At 42.5% G+C, this 27948-nt stretch overlaps 1 long non-coding RNA gene across 1 annotated transcript; it reads right to left on the bottom strand.

Annotated features, from left to right (window-relative positions):
• Positions 1-1151: 1151 nt before the first annotated feature.
• On the bottom strand, positions 1152-27948 carry LOC121877042. Its single transcript, XR_006090875.1, has 3 exons — positions 27669-27948; positions 20220-20338; positions 1152-1216 (listed from the first exon to the last, which is right to left on the bottom strand). It is a non-coding gene; the product is annotated as an uncharacterized LOC121877042 (long non-coding RNA).

The raw sequence follows: 27948 nt of genomic DNA, 5'->3' as shown, positions 1-27948 counted from the left end.
CCACCCACCCACCACACATAAGGTACACATAATGGGGGGGGAGGAGAAATGATAAGGTGAGGTCGGAAGTGTTTGCTCAGGTAAATTATAAGGAAGAAGGTAGAGAGGGAGGGAAAGGGAGGGAAAAAGTGGAAATAAAGGAAGGGAAGGCATGGGGAAACAAGAGAATGCACACAGGAAGAGGGGGGGGGATAAGATAGTGAATGCAAGAGGCGGAAATGGAGATGAGGGAGGGAAGGGGTAGGGAGAGGAGGAGGGAGGAGGGGAGGGAGGGAGGGAGGAGGAGGCAGCTGGCTGTCAAGGAGAAGGCCCAGGTGGGAAGATGAAGGTGGGTGGAAGAGAGATGGGGAGGGAGGGAAGAGGAAGGGGGAGAGAAGAAGGAGGGGGAGGGAAGAGGGAAGAGGGAGGGGGGAAGTGAGAGAGGTAGGGAGTAAGGGCCAAGGTCACACAAGGACAGGTAAAAGGCCACCTCCCCATCCCTCCCTCCCTCTCACCTCTGCCTCAAGTATGCGGCGCTGAGAGAGGAGCAATGGACTCAAGCCTGGGCAACGCTTGGCTGCTCCTGTGTGTGTGTGTGTGTGTGCTTGGTGGTGGTATGGTGTGTGGGTGGTGGTGATGATGATATAGTGTGGATGATGATGATGAAGATGAGCGAGAGAGAGAGAGAGAGATTTATCACCATGTGCGGCGTAAACGTGACGGACACTGGCTACTTCCCGAGACCAGAGATCGGTATCAGACAGCCAACAGACACTGAACATTGAAGAGTGGACATGTGGCAGTTCAGGTATTGGTACTGGGAGTCAGCAGGTCCACCCACTTCACCCACTTCACACACACACACACACACACACACACACACACACACACACACACACACACACACACACACACACACACACTCCATCAATATAAGACAATAAGGCTAGTCTAGTGCCTGTACCGACAGACAATAACTAACCCATGACACAACCCTAACACACTATTAGCTTAGCTAGGCGGTCAGCCCGCCCTCTCTTAACTCCTAAACTTCTTCAATTTCCGAACTATAACTTCCTTCCCCCACCTCTAATCTTCTTTCACCCCTTCTTGCTCTACAAAAAAAAAGGGGCAGGATCACCCACACGGTCAGTCACCACCTGGGTCCCAAGACTTACGTGACGCTTACAACTGCGTAATTGCCTGGGGCTGAGCAGGTCACTGGTGGTCATCATACCTGCCAACAGACATAGAAGTTATTACACATTTGTACTATATTTTGATACAATAGTTAATTATATATAAACTAAGCTCTCAATAATGAAGGACTAATTATATCCTAATTATCTGACATAAGGTAATGATTGTCAACTTTATTTAATATTATTGACAAAATATTGGCGACGTCTGACTTAATAATGAGATGAATCTTATTCTACTGAAGTAATTTGACACAAAATCTTTATGTAACAGAATGGTGAATTATTACTTACTTATACACTAACGTAGTTATAATAATTCTATATTCATCTCCACGATAAAAGTTAATTATCTCTCATATAACAGCTAAATATTTTGTTTTTAAACTTCATTAATGCTTAAGACAAATAATTTTCTAATAAGGTGAAGGGGGAAGCATCTTAAAGTGATTCAACATTAAACACGCTGTCTTAAGATCTCACTCCAGCTACGGGATAATTTCAGCCTCTGGTAACACCCGCGCTCCGTCAGGTTGGACACAGAGCCTTACTGGTATTTGTGACGTTTACTTTATAATATAATAACAAATTCTTAAATTAATAAAATAATAACTCCTTGATTTTTCTATTTACTAACAATTTTGGTTTAGGTGATATTGTATTTTTCTTAAATTTTACTGAAAATTAAAAGTACACCTGAAAAAATATCGAAGATAATAAATTTTCTTCACTGAAAATAAGTGAGATAATTTTTTGGTCGAATAATCTGACACAACAGACGCCGCTACACTTATTTAGGCAACACTACTTATAAAACAAATCCAGGTAAGTCTCTCAACACTTTTGACGTTATTTAGATCTGGCCGTCTAGAGTGTTGAGGAGGCAGACAAAAACACAATTTCAGAGACCAAATCTCTTGAGTATCCATGACAGGCGCCTGGGGAAGAGATGAGACCACTCGCTGTTTACACTACACAAGGCACGACATTCACACACTAAATAATACACCGACTTCTTCTGTCAACAATAAACAAAATATATAAACAAACATCATTACGTGGAACATGATATATGGTAAACAAGTCGGATGGTCGTAAGCGAGGTGGGTAAAGTGGTAAACAACACTCTGTACAATAGGGGAGATACTGTACTTTGGCGAGACGACTCAGACAAACTCCAGGGGGCAGAATAGGAGATGAGTTTTCTCACTTACTGTCTATTCGTGCTGAAATAATCCTTGGCACAAAAACATTTCTATTGCAAAATTCAGATAGCCCAGATTCAACGTTTAGGGGAGAGGGAGAGAGAGAGAGAGAGAGAGAGAGATATTACCAGTAAGTGTGCTTTGGGCCTTTGGGGCGGGAGAGGGAGGGGGTGGGGTTGTGTTGGAGAGGGGAGTAGGGGGTGGGGTAGTGTTGGAGAGAGGGGAGTAGGGGGGGTGGGGCTGTGTTGAGAGGGAGTAGGGGTGGGGCTGTGTTGGGAGAGGGGAGTAGGGGGTGGGGGTAGTGTTGGAGAGGGAGTAGGGGTGGGGTAGTGTTGGAGAGGGAGTAGGGGTGGGGTAGTGTTGGAGTAGAGGGGAAGAGAGTTGTTGTTAGATGGGGAGGGGTGGCTCTTCACACGGCCCCCAGCATCACCCAGACCAGCACATTGTTTACGACACTCAATTCTTGGTATGGAACACCAGCCACATCTATCGTCAACAACTACTACTACTACTTTGCTCTCACTCAGAATCGAGTATGACGATCATCCAGCTGTGATACAATGAGTTATTAAGGCTGTCACACACACACACACACACACACACACACACACACACACACACACCTGTACGACTGTCCCCAGGTGACCTCGACCTCATTATCACCATACCTGTTCTTACCTTAACTCCTTAAAGTGTAATAAGATACGGTACTGACTCGTCTTGTTAAGGTAGAAGTCCCACAGTGATAATTCCAACGACAATATAACCTGTAATTAATGATGGTCGTATCTTAAGGTCAGTTAGTAGTTAGGTGTTCTTTAGAGGTTCACTTACGGTATTAAAAATAACGGAAGATGAAAGCTTTGGGGAATTAACAGATGAGAAGAATGGGGATTTAAATTCTCAAGATGAAAACCCCATCGCAACTACGTTATTACCTTTCGGAATTATATTTATGATTTATTGTTTGATCCTAAGAATTATATCTAAGAATTATTATTTGGTCCTAAGAATTGTCTCAGCCTCCCCCTGGCCCTCCTACCCTTAACCTTGTAATATTTCTGTTATTATCTCATCATCACTAATTATATGACCAAATTATCTCATTTTCCTTTTCTATAAAATTCCAGTATTTCTCTTGAAGTTTTTGCCATTCTTAGTACTTCTCCGTTTGTTTTCCTGTCAGTGTAGATTATTCTTAACATTCGCCCATAACGCCACATTTCAAAGGCCTCAACCTCTGTCTGGTGTCTGTTCAAAGTGCCCACGCTTCTGACCCATACATCAGTCCTTGTCATATAAAGCCTATCAGCAGCCTTTGTGGTAAATTGAACTTAATGTCCCTTTTTCATCAGGTCTTTTACATTATTAATGCTGTTTGTGCTGGTCCTATTCTTGTTTTGATTTCCTCCGTACATCTACCATCACAGCTAATGTTACTACTCAGTCATTTCGTGAAATGTCTGATTACGGTTTGACTGTAACAGTGTAACATATATATACCACCGTCGTGTACGTCCCATCGTGTGTGTACTGTAAATACCACCGTGTATATGTGTGCCTACATCACTTGTTTAAGCCCCTCCGTTTGTGTGTATGCCCCACCGTGTGTGTATGTCCCACCGTGTGTGTATGTCCCACCGTGTGTGTATGTCCCTAAGTGTGTATATTCCAAAACCGAGAAAGAAAAATATATTATCATTATTAAACTGGTGTTGTCATCTTCACACACCACAATAAAAGTGCCGGCCACATAACACACAGGAACTCATCACGACTCTCACACCAAAGATCCCACCAAACTGGACCCAGAGACAGGACGACCAAGTAACGTGGAGGAGAAACGGGCGGCTGAGGGAGGGAGAGAGGGAGGGAGGGAGGGAGTAGTAAGTTTAACAGGCAGGTTAGGGAGTAAAGTAAGTTGGCTGGGTGAGAAAATGTGAGGGAGGATGGGATGGTTATTGAATCAATGGGTGGGTGAGGGCTGTGGCGTGGGTGGCGGAGTAACCCAGCAACAAGGGGTAGCGGCAGCTGACACACACACACACACACACACACACACACACACACACACACACACACACACGAGGAAGTACCTCATTAACATAACATAACTCGCCCACCTGACCAACCCAGCCCTCCACCTCCCTCCACTTCTCTTCCGCTCACCCACATTCCCTCATTCTTTCCCGTTATCCACTCTCCCTCACTCCTTTCCGTTATCCACCCTCCCTCAAATCACCACTCCCTTCATCTACCCTCCCTCACTCCTTCCCCTCCTCCCCACCACCTCACCTCCCTCCTCCTCCCACCACTTCCTCACCCTCCTCCCACCACTCTCACCTCCCTCCTCACCTCCCTCCCACCACCTTCACCTCCCTCCTCACCCTCCTCCCACCACTTCCCGCCCTCCCTCCTCCTCACCCTCCTCCTCCACCACTTCTCACCCTCCCTCCTCACCTTCCTCCTCCCACCACTTCCTCACCTCCTCACCATTCCCTCACCTTCCTCACCACCTCACCCTCCTCACCACTTCCTCACCTCTCCCCACCACACTTCACCTCCTCCCTCCTCACCACCTCCCTCCCACCACTTTCACCTTCACCTCCTCCCACACTTCACCTCCCTCCCTCACCCTTACAATGAAAAATAAATAATCACATCAGTTAAATGAACAACGTGAATGGCAACTACAAAGCGCGAGATACACATTTATTTATTATATATAAAGTCAATGAAAACAACACAAAGAAACTGAGGACTGAGGGAGAAAATACAATGTAGAGACTAAATGGAGATAGGGCAGGGAGGAGGAGGAGGAGAGAGGGAGGAGAGAGAGGGAGGGAGGGAGGGAGGGAGGGAGGAGGGAGGGAGGGAGGGAGGAGGGAGGGAGGAGGGAGGGAGGAGGGAGGGAGGGAGGGAGAAGTACAGATTAAAGTGGAGGTAATTATGAGTGAGAAGAACATCATAAAGAGACGGGAATGACAGGGGAAGTAACACAGAACATGTAAAGTGAGGAAGAGGAGGAGGAGAAGAGGAATACAAGATTTAGAGAATAACAAAGAAAATGAACGACTGGACTGATATCTATAGAAGGGGAAGAGAAGGATAATGAATAAAGTAGAGGGGATATGAGGGAGGAATAAACAGACTCGATAACTGAGGAGAAAGAACAGACGAAGGTAGATCCCCATTAGTTCAGTCAGTGTTGTGCTGGCCCAGTTGTTCAGTCTTTGCTTGTTAGACACTATCATCTTTTCTTTATATATTACAACTGCACAATCTGTTCTACCTGTGTTTGTCTGCACAGAACCATCAGTAAAATCCTAACATTCACTTCATTTAATACTCTCTATGTGTCTGTTAATAGTTTCTAGTGTTACACATCTAACCACCTTGATGTTCAACATTTGCTTCCTACTAACAGGAGTGTAATTAATAGGAACTGATATATCCAGCCGAGGAGGAACGGCATTAAAGGCTTCATCTGGAGTGACTGGGACATTCATTTTCAAGAGATCAGTGACACTCCTATGAAATCACGCCCCATAGTCTCTTGTGGAAGGTTGGATGGAGTCAGGATTACGGGTGTGGGTAGTGAGGTGGGGGCGATGAGCGGGTGTGGGTAGTGAGATGAGGGCGATGAGAGGGTGGGTAGTGAGGGGCGATGAGCGGGTGGGTAGTGAGGTGGGGGCGATGCTGGGTGTGGGTAGTGAGGTAGGAGCGATGGACGGGTGTGGGTAGTGAGGTGGGGGCGATGAGCGGGTGTGGGAAGTGAGGTGGGGACAATGGGCGGGTATGAGAAGCAGGGTGGGGCAGGATTAGTCAAAAGGGCATCAGCGTTGAGCAAGTTAAGGAGGTAAGACGCAGGTCAGAGGTCAGGCCAGAGAGCGGCTGTCGGCACCAAGGGGACCAGTTTTATCTGTTCTTTATGATGGCGACCAACGGGGAGCCGAGACGCACCAACAGGATTAACTAACAGGTTCAATTCTCCTGTTAGTTCCCCTTGATCAAGCTGTGGGGCGACGGCAGCACCAGATGTTTATCACCTGGTGGTCGGAGTCAATAAACTAATGTGTAGTGTAAAGGTCGTTCACCTGAGACCCTATTATGCCTGCACCCTTATTAGTACAATCTGTGGGTGGGGTGTGGGGGGAGAACACAGAGAATGCATGCAAGATCATGTGCACCACAACACACCACCACACCACACCCCCCACCACCACCACTACACACACCCCCACCACACCTCCCCCCCCCTACACACACCCCCACCACTACACACACCCCTCCCCCCCACCCCCCACCAACACACACCCCCCACAACACCCCCCCACCACTACACACTACACAGGAAGATCACCAAGGAGACACATCCACTTCCCTTTCTCTAACTATAAACATTTCTTACCTTTTACCATGACCACGCCCACACACTACATCAACTGACCACGCCCACACACACAGACACACTACGCCAATTCACCACGCCCACACGCCATCCTCACACACACTACAATCCCACAGACGCAGCCCATCCAAAATCTACAAGTTGAGACTATGATTTCTGTGCATCAATGAGAGAGAGAGAGAGAGAGAGAGAGAGAGAGAGAGAGAGAGAGAGAGAAGAGAGAGACCCGTCATGTCAAGCTGCGTCACCTGATGGGCCCGTCAGTATAACTTGTAGGTGTGTGCAGGATGAGGAACGACCACGCCTGACGCACCACAGCCGAGAGTAATAACGTGAGAGACGAAGAGGTGGTGTGGTTCTCTCCAACACTGTCACTCGTTCTCTCCAACAATCACTAGGCCTTCCAACACTCACCTGTCTCCAACACTCACTCGTTCTCCAACAATCACTCGTTCTCTCCAACAATCACTCGTTCTTCCAACAATCACTCGTTCTCCAACACTCACTCGTTCTCTCCAACACTCACTCGTTCTCTCCAACAATCACTCGTTCTCTCCAACACTCACTCACACCTGGGATACGTAGCCTAGGTATACAATAAGTAAACCATAATATTAAACGAGACTACAGAAGGTCTAGTGGGTCAGCTCCTGTTTACACCCTGCCATTATCATTCATATATCTGTTCAACCTATAACTCCCCAACGAAGCCGAGTTAATGATGGTGTTTGGTAACCTTTTTTTTTCCCCCACTCGTCCACAACTTTATTTCCGAACCAATATTTACTTAATTCTTTCCTAAATAAAAATTCTCCACTTTAAAATCATCGCTATGCATCTTAATAATAATAATAATAATAATAATAATAATAATAATAATAATAATAATAAATAGTAACGAAACATACACCGACAACTCATCAGTGGCCAGAGGAACAATGACTTGAAAAAAATAACATTTATGAGGCAAGATTATGAGGAAGGATTAAGGTAGGTCTATGAGGAAGGATTGAGGTAGGTCTATGAGGTTACATTATGAGGAAGGATTATGAGGTAGGATTGAGGTAGGTTCATGAGGTTACATTATGGGGAAGGATTATGAGGTAGGATTATGAGGAAGGATTGAGGTAGGTCTATGAGGTTACATTATGAGGAAGGATTATGAGGAAGGATTGAGGTAGGTCTATGAGGTTACATTATGAGAGGATTATGAGGAAGATTATGAGGTAGGATTGAGGTAGGTCTATGAGGTTACATTATGCGGAAGGATTATGAGGTAGGATTATGAGGAAGGATTGAGGTAGGTCTATGAGGTTACATTATGAGGAAGGATTATGAGGGGTAGGATTAGTGGAGGGAAGGATTATGAGGTAGGGATTATGAGGAAGGATTAGAGGTAGGTCTATGAGGTTACATTATGAGGAAGGATTATGAGGTAGGATTGAGGTAAGTCTATGAGGTTACATTATGAGGAAGGATTATGAGAAAGATTGATAGAGGTAGTCATGAGGTTACATTATGAGGAAGGATTATGAGGTAGGGATTGAGGTAGGTCTATGAGGTTATACTTATGAGGAAGGATTATGAGGTAGGATTGAGGTGGGACTATGAGGTTAGATTATGAGGCAGGAAATATAATAGGGAAGATGTAAACAAACGGTCTCATCTCGGCCCTACCCTCCCATGTGTATATGTGAGACCGTACCTACCTTCTCTTGTCTCCATAAGAGCCGTATGGTGAGGGGGAGGGAGGCGTATGGTGAGAGGGAGGGAGGCGTATGGTGAGGGGGAGGGGAGGGAAGGGTGAGAGGGAGGGAGGCGTGGGGGGAGGGAGGCAGGAGAGGAGGAGGGCGTATGGTGAGAGGAGGGAGGCGTATGGTGAGAGGGAGGAGGTGGCGGGGAGGAGGAGGCGTGGGTGAGAGGGGGGGCGGGGGGAGGGAGGCGTATGGTGAGGGGGAGGGAGGCGTATGGTGAGAGGAGGAGGCGTATGGTGAGAGGGAGGGAGGCGGTGAGAGGGAGGAGGCGTAAGTGAGGCAAGTCGGCGTGTGGTGAGGGGGGAGGAGATAGGCGACGCGTGAGGTCAGGGGAAGGGAGTGAAGAGAGGGAAGGAGGAGAAGGGAACGTGAGGGGGAGGGGCTGAGGTGAGGAGGAGGAGGGAGGTGAGATGAGGGAGGGGGAGGCGTGATGAGGGAGGGGGGGGGAGACGTGAGGCAAGGTGAGGAGGAAGGGCTGAGGTGGAGAAGAGTTATGTCCTGGACACAGCCTTATAACACAAGGCATTGAAGGTGTGTGTGTGTGTGTGTGTGTGTTACTGGTTGAATCAGTGAACTTTTATGAATGTTTGGTGTTTTAAAGCATTTGCATTTGGACCATTTTAGTGTAAACTCTGTAATCATAATTTGTGGTCAATAAAATATCTATCTATCTGTGTGTGTTTATCTCCATACCACAACTAACTTTAATTCACTAACTGCTCTCAGTCTGGGAACAGATGTTTATAAATAATTTCTCACTTGCTGTATAAACATTCATTCACTCACCGTCCTTTAAAAAAATATAAAAAAATAAGACTAAATCCGGAACCAAAAAATTCCTTATTATTTTTTTTTATAATATAATTTTATTCTTCTCTTTTGTTAATTAACTTTTAAAGATCAGCAACGAAAGAACACGACGAAAAATATAAACGATTGACAAGTTAAATTTAATACACATGTACAGTATTAGCTCCTAAGTTTCTATACAAATGTCAGGGCAGTGCATTAAATTTAAATTATCATATCACCCCCTGTAACTTTCACTGGCTATGAAGTGACATGGTCACATAACGTGGTGCGGAAGTTCCTTTAGGAGCGGCCCGAAGAATATTCACATAGAAGCCGGCTAATGCAGGCACTCTCACTCAACCCCTCCCCCAACAGGACGCGTTTTGGAAGACAGTAATATATATATATATATATATATATATATATATATATATATATATATATATATATATATATATATATATATATATTAATAATAATAATAATAATAATAATAATAATAATAATAATACACACAATAATAATAATAATAATAATAATAATAAAATAACAGAATCAACAAAAATATCTTCATGTAGGGAACAGTTCTGCAAAACCCGAACACATATGTCAAACATATACGATAAGTGCACAACACCCTTAACAAGAATAAGAGGCAGTAAATACACATATGGCCCCACACTGACCAATATATAGGAAAAACTCCAAGGGGGGCAGTGTATGGAGAGAGAGAGAGAGAGATTTATTATTATATGATTGCTGAACTTTAGTCTACAAAGGGAGCCATTAATCTCTATTGCTATAACCAACCACAACTTACAGATAAGCCAGACAGAAGGCGGGGAGAGGGGGGTGTTACCTGAGCTTCACCTGTATAGTCGACCGTGATATATTTACCACAGTATAGGATTTTAACATGATTTTACATACATATATTTTATACATTTTGGAAATCATTCATCTGCTAAGTTATTTTTTTCTGCATTTATGCGAAAAATAGTGAGTCATAATAAGGTAGAATGACGTATTAGCACTGAACGGTACATGATGAACCAATTGTGAACTTGTTCAAAGATTTTATTGAATATATATCTATCTATCTATCTATCTTTCTTTCTATCTATCTACCTTTCTATCTATCCGTCTGTCTGTCTGTCTGTATGTATCGATAAGTCTCTCTAAGATTTTGTAAAGTAACTTATACAATTTTACTGTTATCAGCCATGACCAGACGTGAATGTGAACTATAAATACAAACACTGCAAAGACTAATTAAAAAGGTGAAACATATAATACAAAAAATATCAAATGTACTTAATCAATTCACTTCCCTATGATTTACTTTTGATCAAATTTTTACGACGCGAATAATGAAAAAAATTCCTGTGTGTGGCCACGATCAAAACTCCCTGTACACGCCTGGCACGAGTAGGGGTAAATAATAAACAAAATTGTGACAAAAAAATGGACAAAGAGACGAGGTAAGATACTCTGCAATTAACACCAAAGACGAGAAAACGTTCAATAAGCATCTCACTCAAGAAAACGTTCAATAAACATCTCACTCAAGAAAACGTTCAATAAACATCTCTCAAGAAAACGTTCAATAAACATCTCTCAAGAAAACGTTCAATAAACATAACTCAAGAAAACGTTCAATAAACATCTCTCAAGAAAACGTTCAATAAACATCACTCAAGAAAACGTTCAATAAACATCACTCAAGAAAACGTTCAATAAACATCTCTCAAGAAAACGTTCAATAAACATCTCACTCAAGAACTTTAATAAAAAAAAAACATTAATCATTAACAGATAAAACTGAAGAGCTTGTGCAGGAGAGTCGTCCCCCTCCCACGGATGAAGAAACGCGAATAAGAAATAAAAACAAGACAACAGAAATTCCTGAATCCTGTTATATATCACAAGTTGAATGACATGTGTTCATACTTGGTAAGGAGGAAGAGAACACCACTGGTTTTAGGCCACACTCAGGCGGGAATGAGTAGGTCGAGAGTCAAGACAATGTAAGCGAGTTTAGGAGCATTTATATTCTGCTCCTGTGAGGTTCAGCGGTGTGCTAATGAGAGAGAGAGAGAGAGAGAGAGAGAGAGAGAGAGAGAGAGAGAGACAATCTGCACATCAAGAAACATTCACCTCTATAATCTACACACACAACAACATAATACAAGACTATAACCAGAATGTATTAATGCAAGACCATCCTATTGTACAAGATAATTATTCATGACTTTATAAATATCTATAATTTAATGGTGGAGGATGGAGGAGGAGGGCGTGAGGAAGATGTATAACCCTGTGTTGGTTGTGAGTTAAGAGTGGCGTCCATAATGGTTGTGTAGCTTCGGCACCACAATCTGTCCTCGCTACTGAGATACGTAAGGATGTTGTTGCTGCTACTGGTGGTGGTGGGGGTGGTGGTAGGGGTGAGGGGGAGAGCCCCACCCTGCCCCACTTACAGTACACGCCACACCCGGAAGGAACCAAGTATTTACCCGCTATTTATAACCAATCGATATATTCTCACACTTTATCAATACTTCAGGCTGAAATATAACACCAAAGAGTTTTATCACCAATAGCAATAATTACTTTGTGTGTGTGTGTGTGTGTGTGTGTGTGTGTTGTGTGTGTGTGTGTATTTGTGTTTAGGGAGGGGAGGCTGGGTGTGGGCCAGGCATCATTACACCTCAGGTACCCGGAAGTAACCAGGTGTTAGCGGTGGACGGTCGAATCATGACGGACTTTACAATCTATAACGGTCAGTAATCGTTCTCTGGTGGTGAAGGGGGGTAGACTGGTGGTGTTGGGGAGGGAGACTGGTGGTGTTGGGGAGTGGTGGTGAAGGAGGGGGAGATGGTGGTGTTGGGGAGGGGTGGTGATAAAGGGGGGGGAGACTGGCGGTGTATATAAGGAGTTCGGTGTTGTGACAGGGTGTTCTGTGGTGTCATAGATCCTGCTCGACCACTGGGAGGCTAGCGGGTGATTTCAACGCGGGGTATTGGTGTAATCTCAACTTGCCAGTCCTGGTGTGAGACAGGTGAGGTCATGAGCACGCCAGGCCACTACTCCACATCATATATCATGTGGCCAGCGTTCGGCCTATTAAACTGTGTCCCACCGCCATCTTCTGATATACGGACCATCACTGTACCTGTAGCTACGTGTAGTCTATACCAAAACCTGTGACATGTAAAGACACTTTTGAACAACAGTATTTATATCGTGATTGTGATACTCTCCGTGTACAACCCATTTCAGAGTTAGGTCGTACAGTTAGGGCCAAAAGGTGAAATTGTCAGAGAATATTTTAAATATCAGAAAAAGGAAATCTTAAAATAGATTCTGTCTCTGATTTTTTGACCTGGGGTTGTAAATGACCGTCAACGTGGAATCTGGGCCACAACCTTCCGTCGGGTGACCTCCTCCCACCTGTAAATCACCTTACGAATGGTAATTCTTTTCTGGGGGCTCAGTCACTGGCCCCACCAGCCTAGATATTGGCCGTGTGAAGATATTCACACACTGTGATGATAACGTGAAGGAAGACACACACGTACACATATATATATATATATATATATATATATATATATATATATATATATATATATATATATATATATATATATATATATATATATATATATATATATATATATATATAAAAACTTACAAACTAAAATTAAACTCTATTTTTTTCTTAATAATCATTCTACTTCAGGACGTTCACACGATCACGAGGTGTCTTGGTGCTCACTACATGGCGCCCCATCACCTTGCCTCGCCACCACGTCTCATGATGATAGTGGTGGTGGGGTGGTGGTGGTGGTGGTGTGTGTGGTGGTGGTGGTGGTGGTGGTGGTAGGTGGTGATAGTGGTGGTGGTGGTGGTGGTGGTGGTGGTGGTAGGTGGTAATAGTGGTGGTGGTGGTAGGTGGTGGTAGGTGGTGGTGAGGTAGGTGGTGGTGGTGGTGGTGGTGGTGGTGGTGGTGGTGGTAGGTAGTAGTGGTGGTCAAAAGTCAAATCTAAATGGTGCCATGATAAGCGCGGCACAATTTACATTAGAGAGAGTGACGGCAATTTATTGCACTGACAAAACAAAATACTGGAAGAGGTATTGTGTGGCGTGAGACAGTGGTGAAATACAGGGAGGAGGGGGTGTGATGTTGGAGGGAGGAGAAGAGAGGGGGTGATGTTGGAGGGAGGAGAAGAGAGGGGGTGATGTTGGAGGGAGGAAGAGGAAGGAGGAGGAAAAGGCGGTAAAGATGAATGGAGGAGGAGGAGGAGATGTGATAAAGATGGTGGAAGGGGAGGAAAATGGGTTTATAATGACGGTGGGAGAAGGGGGGAGGAGGAAACGATTGTAAAAAGGAGGGGGGAAGGAGGGAAGTGATGATGATGGAAGGAGGGAATAAATTAACAATGATGGTAAGAAGTGATAATGATAGTGGTAAGAGTGAGAGAGATGATGATGATGATGAGGAGGAGGAGGAGGAAGTGGTAGAAAGGACTAGAGGACGGAAAGATGAAAGGAGGGGAAATTGTAATGATGAGAAAAGAAAGGCAAGAACGAGAGAGAGAGAGAGAGAGAGAGAGAGAGAGAGAGAGAGAGAGAGAGCAGCTGCCCCTCCTTACATCTAGCTTGGGGGCATCGCTTGAGGGCATTATTAAGGGCATGGGAGAGGAGGGGCGAGAGTCCAGATGATGGTGATATAACAGAGCGTCAAGAGGCCATAAGGGAACATTGTGGAAGTCTCACTCCCTTCAAACAATACCTCCCCCCCTCCCTCCCTCCTCTTCTGCCTTCGTGTAGGCTTATGGCCATCTCCTCTAAGACACCACCCGTCTCAAGGATCAGCCTCCATAATTCTAATTTATCTTTTGCCGTCTACTCTAATTTTCCTCCACTAGTATTCATCATTTTCCTTTTTTTTTCAAGTTTGTTGGTGGTAGAGAGGGAACGCGCATAACTCTCACCAATATATCAAGGGTTCGAGCCTCGGCCCAGAGACACGTGAGAAGGGTGTTATACAGTGTGACCCTCACTACCAAACACCACAGGTTTCCCGGTCCTCGGTTTCCTCCTGTACTAACACTGGCTAAACCGCCCAAACGGCTAGTAAGCTGAGTCAGCCTATATCAAATTCCCTCCTATATTATAATATTCTACATAGGTCTATTGCCCCACTGTTAAGACTCGGGCTTCAACCAACGATATACAACAATACAGTATTGTCCTTCACTGACACATGTAGGTCACCGTCAAACACTGACAGACTCACCTTCCTCCACACACCTATTGTAATACTAATATAAAAGTCTGTCTCTGAACCACTTACCAACTGTACATTAAACAATTACTTACAGTACGGCGTCTGCCACACTTGATGTACCAGTAACGTATAATCTTAATATTACTAATGGTTATAATAACAAAAACGAGAACAACAACAATAATAATAATAATAATACACAATAATAATAACAATAACAATAATAATAATAATAATAATAATAATAATAATAATAATAATAATAATAATAATAATAATAATAATATTCCACATAATCATCTCCCCAACATGCTGTTTACATAATTACTTTAAAAGGTCATCATCAAAATTGCCCATTATCGTGATTATTGTCCAGGGGTCATGATTATTGTCCAGGGATCATGATTATTGTCCAGGGGTCATGATTATGTCCACGGGTCATGTTTATTGTCCAGGGATCATGATTATAGTCCAGGGATCATGATTATAGTCCAGGGATCATGATTATTACCCAGGTATCATGATTATAGTCCAGGGGTCATGATTATTGTCCATTGTCCAGGGGTCGGATTATTGTCCAGGGGGATTATAGTCCAGGGTGATTTTGTCCAGGGTCAATTATTGTCCAGGGGTCATGATTATTGTCCAGGGTCATGATTATTGTCCAGGGATCATAATCATTGTCCAGGAGTTATTATAATCGTCCACGTTACCATCAACAGGGCCATTACGTCATATGACAAAATATGAAGAGCATTTATCACACCCTTACCCTTTATCTCTGACATCAGGGAGGGCAATAATGCAAGTATGATACGTTTCTTTAACCACAGAGAAGTGTGTGTGTGTGTGTGTGTGTGTGTGTGTGTGTGTGTGTGTGTGTGTGTGTGTGTGTGTGTGTGTCCCATACTTATAAAGTTACGGCTTTATATTCCCTCGGTACATCAGTGGGAAGGTCTAAGTATCCTGACCTAATCTCACCTACCATTTCCGACTCATGGGCTCATCGTAACACGGGGTAGTGTAGTTCGCCTTCCACACAGAAAACAGTTGCAGGAATACACACCTACAGGTATCGAGTATAATCTTCATACCAGCAGGTGCGAGCCGTGTATACCAGGAAGATCGAGTGTATGTCTTCCTCACAAACCGGTTTTAAAGAGCCAGTCTAGTAGTGCATTAGCGTTCTTCAGGCGGGGTTCTCGGGGTCTCTTGTTCACGGTACGCCCCAGCCAGCCGGTCTCCCTTACAAGGCTTAAATGGATAGCCTGTTTGTGGACGGCCAAACCATCTTCAACCGTGCTTGAGTGTTTAGGAGTGACAGGAATGAGGATAGAATGGTAAATAAGTAAAGAGGGGGATTGCCTAATATTCAACTAGTTAAAAGGGGCACACACACACACACACACACACACACACACACACACACACACACACACACACACGGAAAGATTGGTATATATGTAGATGGATATACGAAAAGATACACGATACACCCTGTGGAAAGATATACTTAAAAGAAAGTCCACAAATACGCATACAAAGAAGAAAAAAGGGATGTAAGGAAGGAGGCGAATGTGTAGATAAAGTAGGCTGATGGATAAACGTGTAAGTGGAATAATAGGGCAAGTAGGTAGGTTGGTGGGTAGGTGCGAGGCTGGATGCGCCAACATACCTTATATCATGTTGCGTCTGCAGTAAGTAGCGTTAATACACAGGTAAAGTGTCAGGACCACGGAGGGAGGGCAACAGCGCCTACAGAAGCCCAGTATGTTTTAGCTAAAGTCACTTCAGGTATAACTGAATTTAGAAACAACTTCAGTTAAAACGTCAATGATAGAAATTACCTGTTCTACCACAGCTGTCACAGTGTAACCCATGTTACTCATATCTCGTACACATATGTAATCAAACCGGCACGGGCCCAGTTTGACACAGTTTTAAACATCAGGAGAAAAAAGAGAGGAGTTTTAATCCTCATCAGTTCATACTTCAATATCAAAAGAAGGTTCGTGAGAGTTGTGACAGCGGGTTCACTCGCCAGCATGACTAGCACCTATATAATGCGGGCTGGTACAGTACTCAACCAAGGTACTTATAAAACATCCCTCAAAAGTTTGTATGAGAAATGAAAGTGAAATATGACAACAAGACGTGTCCGAGACCAATGTGACAATTCCAGGCTGTCATTTTATGAAAAGAAAATGACGTTCTTTATCGTCAAAACTGTTCTGAACACATTGTATTTCATCACAGTTTGAAGGTTGACCTTTACAGCATCTATAAATACTGTACATCTTAGCTTAAACAGTCCCAATAACTGAGACTGAAGCTATGAAGACATGTACGCTATACGAACAATTGCGTGCAATCTAGAGTAATATTATCTTTGTAGTCTATAACAAATTAATTTTTCAAGAAAGGAGGGGTAGAGGTTTAAGCCGGACACCATCACCAGCATACCAAGTGCAGCAGCCACCAGCAGCAATAAGACTACCAACAAAAAATGATCAATAATAATACTGGAATCTTCTGCAACACCAAACTGAAAACAAATGGAAAAGACAGACAAAACACCACAATCTTGATAGAAACTGCCAGCAAGGTGAACTGTTTCAGTAAACTAAGTAAATGTCAGTAGCATCAAACTAGCACAGGGGATATATTATCAGCCAGAAGGAAAGAGTAACAGTAGGAGCAGAGTCGCTCCCCGGATGAACCTCACCTCAGCTTCCCGCCATGATGCCGCCCGACACTGGCTGGCTGGGCGCCGTGGGCGGGCGCCAGACCCGTTACATCCGTGTCGGTACGCACCAAACCCAACAATTCCTTACTATACCTAACTATACCATTACGTTGCTCTTACTTTTTTTGTTTTTTTACATGACCATCCAGGTGGTCGTCCGAGATGAGGTGTTCTGAGCAGGCAGCTTGTGTTGTGCTCTCGTTACGATGAACATGATGAATGGCGTGGTATGTCAGTGTTGCCAATACGGGATCAGAGATTATGGATCGAATTATTTCCTGAACCTGGTAAAACATATCTCGAGAATGAACACATGTCTCAATATAAATCGTAATTATAGGTAAATTTACCATATTTCCTTCCACAGGACTGAACTATATTCCAAGAAATTAAATTTCTGGAGACATTCATATCTCATAAGTCAAAATATCATAAAATACAAAATGTAGCACAAACATATGACGCGCGCACAAAAAATCCAACACCTTGCTGAAATCAGATTCCTCCATTCCTTTAACAATCGTGTATCAAGCATCGTGTTCCTAGAGAAGGTTACGGCTTCTTTCAGACCACGTTGATCCGAGGGCCAGCCCCAACCCTCCTCCCTCCTTCCCTTTATCAACATTAAAAAAAAATGGCGCCAATTCCTCATCAACAGGGTCATACCACCTTATCTCATCACAAGATAACTCTAGTAATAATCTCAAATAAACATTCCCGGAAAAAATGCTACAATGCACTTTACTGGGAAGAAGAAAATAAAGTAAGAATAGGTAATGTGGCAACAGGTGTGGTCGGGCAACGAACCAAGACGTCTCCCATACAAGCGTCTTGCCACACCGCCCCACAACACGCGGCACCACTGCACGCTCGTGACTCCCTCTGCACGTAAATATTAAAACTCAAAACAATAACAATGAACTATAACACACATAGACTCAGGAAATCACTTCAACATTATCACGAATGACATCAATAGGACTCGGTGCAAGAGGCGTATATAATACAACCGTGTATCTCAGTAACACTTACGTCACTTGTTAGTCCACATGTTCTTCATAATTATGTGGTAGGAAACGGCTGTTACGTTATTATTGTTAAGCGTGTGGGCTACGGCGAATGGCTCCTTAATACAAACCTCAAAATATCACTTCATCGCTAATGGTCGTTAAGTATTCAGTAAATACAAAATACAGTAGTTTGAAATGTAATTTGTTATAAACGTAAGAACCGTCAACAGTTCAAAAGTAAAATGAATCAATAGAAAAACAGAATTTGCAGCATTTTTAAGTAAAGAAATTTTATTGCCAATTCCGTAACAGAGCTGGGCTATTTGCTGTGTCCCTTCATACAAGAGAACAACACACATCATAAGAAAGGTAACTGTGGGATCAAGCCTCAACACGGTTTACTCCTCAGTTCCGTACATTCTTGGCCAGGGTCACGTCACGGGGCAGCAGAGCACCAATGGCCATAATTCTTCCCTACTTTGCCTCTTGCAAATAATACTATAGAAAGTTTACCACACGGAGAAGGGAGGACTGCTCCTACACCATCAAGACGGCTGTATTTCCTGGACTAACATCGTGGTAGAGTTTACCGGTGTATATAGCTACCGTTTCGGCTAAGTATGTTATTGCTTGTTCGTACATTACTTACCCTGGATGCTACAGAACAACATTTGGTGTTTGTGTTTACAGTCTCTTGATGTTTGTGTTTACAGTCTCTTGGTGTTTGTGTTTACAGTCTCTTGATGTTTGTGTTTACAGTCTCTTGATGTTTGTGCTTACAGTCTCTTGATGTTTGTGTTTACAGTCTCTTGATGTTTGTGTTTACAGTCTCTTGATGTTTGTGCTTACAGTCCCTTGATGTTTGTGTTTACAGTCTCTTGATGTTTGTGTTTACAGTCTCTTGGTGTTTGTGTTTACAGTCTCTTGGTGTTTGTATTTACAGTCTCTTGATGTGTTTACAGTCTCTTGGTGTTTGTGTTTACAGTCTCTTGATGTTTGTGTTTACAGTCTCTTGATGTTTGTGTTTACAGTCTCTTGATGTTTGTGTTTACAGTCTCTTGATGTTTGTGTTTACAGTCTCTTGATGTTTGTGTTTACAGTCTCTTGATGTTTGTGTTTACAGTCTCTTGGTGTTTGTGTTTACAGTCTCTTGATGTTTGTGTTTACAGTCTCTTGGTGTTTGTATTTACAGTCTCTTGATGTTTGTGTTTCCAGTCCCTTGAAGTTACACAACCAAAACATATAAGTACTCCACTGTTTCTTTACTTAAGTCTAAATGTGTTATGACATATATACTGTAATTGTTAATTTATACAAAATGGAAAATTGAAGAGCAACCAAGGTGATAAACTGAAGAACAAGATGTCGAAAGTGGCGGGATATTCCCACACATATATTTCACCAAACACGAAATGATACACAGTGAGACACATTCACCCTTCGAAAACCTTGACTCACCGTCTCAGTTGTCAGTTCATGAGCCATCGGCAGCGACTCAGTGGAGGTAAGAACACCAGCGGTCGTCTTCCACCTCGCAAATTACAATGGTCCACTGATTGAGATCTTATATTTTACGAACTTGAATGGAATTCCCTTTCACTAAATCACATGTCGATGACAGTCAGATATGTAGAAAAATGTTGCCGAGATTTGTGAAAGGACTTGGTCAAACACAGATCCTCTGTCTACACACTGGCGACAGAAACAAAGTGAGAGAGAAATACTAAAGACATTTGGAGAGAGGAGGAGTTCCCATTAGTCCAGGACTCCAAGTGAAGGACCAGGGGGATGTTATGGATAACAGCAAACAAACAAACAGGTACACACGATATTACGATGACCACTTGGTCTGCGCAGCTCTGTGACACCCCAGTTGCCTTGCACCACCAGTCACTGGGTCGGACAGGCCATTCACCGTGGTTGGTTCTTACCAGACATGGGGTAATCTGTAATAGTAATCGATTACAGTTTTTAAGTAATCATGTTCGAAATCGATTACATTCTTATTTTTGGCAAAGTAATCATAGATTATATTCAAAATGTAATAGTAATCACGATTACAATAGTATCACATACCGGTACTTCATTTCCTTTTCTTATAATACCGAGCTCAATATTTTCAATATAGTCATCTACATTCGGTCATTTACCGTACATGACGCGACAAACATTCACCATCCACAGAACGTGCGAGCACGCAGACTTAGGCTAATCATTTTTATAAATTAAGTGACGCTTCAGCAACAGTGAACTTGTTTATTCTTATGAGATTAAACGAGATTAAGTAAGTATATCTTAGTATGTAGTATATCATACACTTAATTTTATCAGAGCATTAAATTACTATCCTCTTATAAGCATTAGTGTTAATAACATTCCAAAACTTCAGAACACTTCAGTTAGTTAGGTCAGATACATTTCTGTATTTATAATTCCCATATTAATCTTATGAAAATTTATATCCATCTACTAAAATTAAGATTTTTTCTTGTCTATTAAATGCCTGCACCATTAAGTATAATGCACCACGTCTACCTTTTTCATCTCGGAAAATATGATTAATTGTACCAGGTTGACAAACAGTACAGTAAATTGAGTTTTTGTAGTACGTTCGTTTATTAATGCACATTCCTTTTGAAGTAATCATGAATACGCATCATGTACCGTAATCGATTACATCCGGTTTTACTGTAATCATAAAATTACCATATAATTGTAATCGATTAAATTACCGATGTAATCGCCCCATGTCTGCTTGACACCCAATTCCATCTTGGAGAAATATCATTTTCAGCAGCTGATGTCTGTCATGCATTACCTTTCACGGTTCCACGAAAGCTTGGTAGTGACCTTGGCGGAGCATAGTGCTGGCCGCCGGTGAATGAAACCAGTTAATTTGGACACCCTGCCACTACCGTAAACACAGCAGCGCTCGCGAGGGATATCAACATGTAGCTCCTGTCATCCTCCACCATACAATGACAGGCTTTTCAAAACTATACCAGCCGTGCGTTCGATCGTCCTCTGTCTACAGGGATTGTCTTTTATGGTTGGAGCATGGACCAACTTGGGTGTGGGTGGCGACTACCCCAGCACCGGTGGACGAGGAGACTACCAGGTTGGCCTACTTAACTAAGGTCCGGGGGGAGCATTATGACACACCACGCCAGATGGTATGTGTGCCCACCTACCACCTCACCCAACTGACAAAATTAAGACACGCGGAGTCGAGTTTGACAATTATGAAGTGATGACAAAATCATTATAATTTTTTCCGTGGTGCCCTCTTCGTTGGTGGGCTCTAAGGTGGCTCCAGAGACCAATACGGGGGATGGTGGTCTACAAAGGTTGTTTTGTGGAGTCCAGGATATAGTCACAGGAAAAAATTCACAAAAAAGTCACAGAACCTAACAATACCTAAACTAACCTAACCTATTTTATTACTTTAATTGTCAATGGTATTTAAATAAAATGAATCTTTTTACTAACCGAAAATGTGATTTTTTTTTAACTATTTTCGTTCACCTTTTTGTGAGACCATTCATACCGTCATTTCATATTATTCTAAATATTCATCGAGAACATACTGGGAGGAGCCGGTTTCCCCACTTTTGTATCACCTCGAGCTTCCAGATGGGCGAGTTATTTCATGGTTAAACATTGATGAGAGACAACAGCATGTTGAGGATCGCGGATGGCGGGTCTCTTGATGCGGCCAGGTGGAGGTGTGGGACCTGGTTCAGCCTCCTGCCACACACCAGGTGGTGCTGTCTGCCTCCGACACAAGAAAACAAAATACAAGACAAATTACCGCCACTCAATTTATATATAAAATATGTAATAAACGCGGTATATATTTCACCCACTTCAGTTACGTCTCAAGCGATGTGTGTAAATAGTAAGCACCGAATGCTATGCCTGGATGCCTACATAATTATTACCTAGGAGTGCAAAAAATCCCAGGTAATGATTTATCTGATTTACTTCCGGCTCACTCACTAGAGGCGGCCATGCCGAGGGAAGAAGAGAAGATAAACAATCGAGGTTTCACAAGTCAAACACCCAGAACTGTGTAGTGTGAGGAGTGCTTCCTGCAACACGTGCATCACCTTACACTATGTATTGTACAGTATGTGTCGTACTCCACAACGAACGCCGTCTGACCTAGCTATTGTAGCTATTTCTTCTTAATTACGCCACAACACGCTCAGATCCTAGTCACCCACGACTAAACTCTACACAAACAAGAACAGCATTACTGTAGTATGCAGCAAGGGCTTATTAAAGCACAGTAGTTGTTTCAGCAGCACCTTCTCCGTGCTCTCTACCTGCTGCGGTGCTGCCACCAAACAACCAAGTAAGGCTGGCCGAGACTTAGCTAAAGCTTTATCACATTCGATGAGATTTTACCCTACAAATGACCTCGGGGTTCAGAAGCCTGGGAGTTCTGGTAGGGGCGGCCATACTCGGTATCCCTTGGGCCACGTTGGCCATCAGACTGCGAGAGGACCAATGACCCTCTACGCAGTGGTCCCCAAACTTTTGTAGGCTCTGGGCCACATTTATCATTGTAAATATAGTGGGGGGCACCAAAACTTTGGATCTATTGTACATAAAAAAAATCATAATACTGCACAGCTATTTGCAGTTTTACACGTCTGACTGTTACCAGTTACACACTACTGGACAGGACGCGTGTACAGGTATTTACCCCTGTAAGAAGGCTGGCTCTGGGCCCGGTCTGGGGTAAATACACACGTCCTGTACACGACAGTTGTATCAAGTTATTACATATTTTCATTAATTTCGCTCTTACAAAGAATCCCAAATAATTCACACTTTTCTAATAAACCCTCGCGGGCTGACATAGTAAATGATTCCGCGGGAGCCAACTACAGGTTAGGGACCACTGACTGCTCTTACAGCAGCAGAGGAGATCGCTTACTGACAATGAAACCAAAGTCCAGGGCGCGATAGCTCACTTAGCCCAAAATCTTAAGTGGGGGGCAAAGTGAAAACTAAGTTCGCATGCTGAAAACAAACTTACGATTGTCGTAGCCCAAGACAGCTGACACCTGTCAACCCATCAGAGTGCAAATTACAAATATTTTTCTGTCCCTTCGACCAATCGCAGAGCGGATGCTATGATGCAATAGCACTACACTTGAAACACACATGGGAGACCACATTCACCTCAATGCTACTGCAACACAATATTAGGTGCGAATCAACAAAACCAAAACTGAGGTTTAATTATTCTTTTATTCTATATTTAATTAGATACCTTCTCTTCTTTATTGTGTAATTATTTTTTTCTACTTTCAATCAATCATATTCTGTTCTTTCTTTATTAATGTCTTACCTTCTTTTTTCGTACTTTGAGAGAGATGAGGAGAGGCATAGGAGTGTCATGTGTGTGTGGGGGCGGGTAGACCGTTAGGTTACATTTGGAACACGCTGGATAGCTTCAAACACAGGTTGGATGGATATATGAGCAATAGGGGGTTGGGTGTAAACGGGACTGCCCAGTATGGGCCAATAGGCCCGATGCAGTTTCCTCCATTCTTATGTTATCCTCCCGACTTTGTGTAAACAAAAGAAGTTGGTGGAGGTAAGATGTGTGTTATCATTACCCGTTAAAAAGAACAAAACTTAAAGTATGCATCCTTTTGAAACTTAAGCAAGTCATTTAACTTGTGTAAACTTCCCCAAAAGGAAACTTTCCACGGCCCTGAATGACATAGTATAAAATGTTCTAGCAAACGCTTACTAACCAACGCTTCCAGTTGTTAGAATAACAGTTGATAAGAGCCTAGTCATTCAAGCTGTAAACTGAGCACACCAATACGTTGTCAACAACTTTTTAAACAAGGAACACAAAGTGTCCAGCAGCTGGACGTTCACGTGGAAATTTTTCTCTAAAAAACTGCCGTGGCAAGCTTTCTGTATCTCACGGACAGCCAGCTCGCTTTTACCTCAAGTATAGTGTTTAGTTACAGCAGCCGTGATCACATGGCAGCAATATCACGAAGTGTAACTTTTCCTTCATTAGGCTCCTCCGCCCCACCAAGCATGTCGGTCGTCGTGATTTTTTTTTTTCGACACATTTTTCTCCATGAGAAACTTTCTCTCGCCAAGACAAATAAAATAAAATAAGAACATTCTAAGTAACTTGATAAATTCACATAAGAATGTGTCTTGCACTTAACATGCACAATGATTCACGCTGAGATAATCACCTTAGCTCACCAGAAAATATATCAGACCAGAGGTCAGAATTTCACATTACGCTGACTGGTTACAATCTTCTCCAACACAAAATGATATTCGAAAAAGAAGCCACAACCTTACAACTTGTGCGAGAGGAGCTTGTCCATACCACACCCTCCACATCAGTTACAAGACAAGACATATCAAGGATTAGTTGGAGAAATGTTCCTGTAGAAGATATTGAAAGCCTCCACCGTGTTCCCAGTCATATTATGACAGTGCAGTACAAGCTGCGAGTGGCTACACGAAGGTGAAGCAACACCAACGTAGGCAGTCTATAACATGTAAATTTTGTAACTATGTTATCAACAATGTTGTGAAAATTACACTAAAATGTTTGCAATATTAGTGTTGGGGTCATTATCGCCAACAGAAATATGTCAAGTAAACTGATTGGTATGAACTGTGTGTTTATTTCACCTTACTTGCCAACAGTGTTGACATCTTTTATCTAACATGTTGACGACAATGTTACCAACAATGTTGTGCTGGTGTGGGTCCACCTTAAGAGGAACAGAAGACAGAATATATATTACTGTAGATCCGGGATGTCTGCTAAACAATACTACTAATAATGTAATTATGTAGCTACATCAGAATAAGATAGAAAAACATGAGATTGTCTCCCTACTATCATCGTCCGTCCAGTCCTTCCAGCAGCTGAGATAAAGAAACACCACAGAAAAACATGGAAATTCTATTCATGACGAACAGTAGAAAGTATGATAACATACAAAATATATGCCTGAATATTAATGAGAACAGGAAGAGTACGGTAAGTTAAAGGAAGAAGAGGAAAATAAAAACCATAATGATTAAGGAAGACAAAAAAGAATAAGTACATGACGAAAGAACCGTAAGGTAAGCTGCAGGTACACGTAAATACCGACACAACCTTCTCATCACAAACACAATAGGACCCAACAATGTACAATACTCTCGTGTGTCCCTCAAAAATGGTGACATGATGCTTTACGTCACAATCCACCAACCTGAAAATACCTACGTCACAATCCACCAACCTGAAAATACCTAACAAAAAGGAGGAACAGTTTACGCCACAAACAGTAATGTATGTATCTACAGAAGAGTAGGAACAGTTTACGCCACAAACAGTAATGTATGTATCTACAGAAGAGTATGTGGTCGAGATGCAGGACAAAGTTTGTACCCAAAGTCATAAATATAATAAATCGTAGCAACAAACATAAGGCGATAACCTGCCCTCACATCTATTACCAGAGTTGTATATCTCTTCATTTTTAATTGTTGATGACTAGTGTATTTACTAACCTTGAAATGAGCGCTTAAAGACGTTGACTGTTAAAGCCTACAACGTCAACAACGGTGCATGCCATTATGAGATGCCAGGCCCTGAGGTTGACAGGTGTTTAGAAATTAACATTCTTCGTAAAACAATGACTAATAGTTTGAAATAATAGTAATAACAATAATAATAATAACCCAATTATTGATACTTGACCGTGTAAAATCGTACAGCACACTTCAAATTTGTCAGCGGTTATCTATGGAAGCTGGCATTTTATTCTGGCTAACGCCAGACGATTATATTCACCTGAGAGAAACCTGTTGTCACTCAATTGGGTTAATGCGTACTACAAGTGTTTAATAATAACTGTAACCAGACAGACGGTACGAAATTGGAACGAGTACCAGCATAATTCCAAACAGGTATTTGCGCGATGTTACGTCACATTAGGTTTGGCAGTAATGAATGACGATCAACTGCATTAATACTAAGAAAGAGAAAACACAACAATGCCCCCCCCCCCCTCCTTCCCATGGACAGAGGTATATATAAAAAAGAATTCAGTAGTTACAAGCAAAAGTAATTTCCTGTCGTGGTAACGGCCTGCGGTGAAAGGTGTTGTGACCCCAGCACAAACTTCTTAATTGTTTGATCAGCTGTTTCCTTCTTGGCTGACGGCCCTGGCGTAGTTCGTCGACTCGGCACCAAAAATTACTTAAGACGGCAGGTAATATTTAATTGACCTGTAGGAGTGAGTCTTCAATTACGGGACCTGCAGCTGCTTTGAACGGTTTCTAAAAGCACCTTTCTATGCCAGATGTAAATAATAAGATCGTCAATTATACTGGAGACTATGTATATTAACAACAACAATGTTACTAATAATACAGTAATAATAATAATAATAATAATTGTAATATTAATATCGTAATAATATTTATAAACATTATGGATAACACCTGGGGAGGCTGTGTGGCAATACAAGATCATCTGCCCAGATGTAAATAAGACGATTAAACAGATAACGCGTAGTTGTAGGCTGATAAGAGGAGCCATTCACCCTAATACAGGTCAGTCCCATTAAAATACAATAATTATTCGATCTACAGCAACAGAGTACGACATTAATTACTTAAGTTAAAAAAAATTTAAATGTAGATGGTATGTTGTATTATATAATGAGTTTTATGTTCTTACGATTATGATATATCTTGTTACTCAATGACAGCCCAAGAGTTTTTTTCTGACATAATTTTAAGCATGATATTTCACGCAATCAGTTACGTGGAAGGATTGAGTCAATGGTTAATGGGTTTAATTCACCTTTACTATAGATTAGAAGACAAAGATTCAGTGGTTATCATGGCCATTCAGAGTCTAGCTGTCCTCACCTTGACCTTGTAACAGTGGCTTGAAGCAGTTGTTGGCTGACACCTTGTGTATTACTGTGCGACATGTACAGTCACCCAAAAAAGTCCTGTCGCGAACCACGATTCAAACTCGTGAACCCGAAGCAGTAGACACTGATACATTATTCTGTCCATAAAGATTCAAGAGTCTGAATCTCGGGGTTCATGGTTCGAGACAGGACTTTTTTGGGTGACTGTACCTTGCTGAGACAGTTCCACCCTCTACTATTCATCACCAGCATGTACAAATAACGCACTTCGGACACAAAGTACCTGGAAGCTTGTCTTTGTGGTGACGATACGCCAGGTAAACCAAAAAATACGCACCTGGTAAAGTTGATGATTTCCTGATTATGTACCGCCGCTGAGGGGTGGGTTTGTAGCCTTACTCCGCCCACCTCACTTGTTACTAACGCATCTATGCCTTCACCACAATGTCTACCACACCTTACACACTCACATCAGTAACAATAATAAAGTCAACAACACTGGCAGCCTTTGACAACCAATTTCAATTGAGTATGTAAGATTTATTTTATCACTGGAGTCACACAGTTCTTGGCTCCCTCGCCGAGTGACCACGTTAGACTGGTACTCAAGTGTAAAC

Source organism: Homarus americanus, unplaced genomic scaffold (assembly GCF_018991925.1).
Source record: "Homarus americanus isolate GMGI-L3 unplaced genomic scaffold, GMGI_Hamer_2.0 scaffold32159, whole genome shotgun sequence".
Taxonomy (NCBI): Eukaryota; Metazoa; Arthropoda; class Malacostraca; order Decapoda; family Nephropidae; genus Homarus; species Homarus americanus.
Note: the sequence above shows the minus strand (reverse complement) of the source record. Positions and strands in the feature narration are given on the sequence as shown.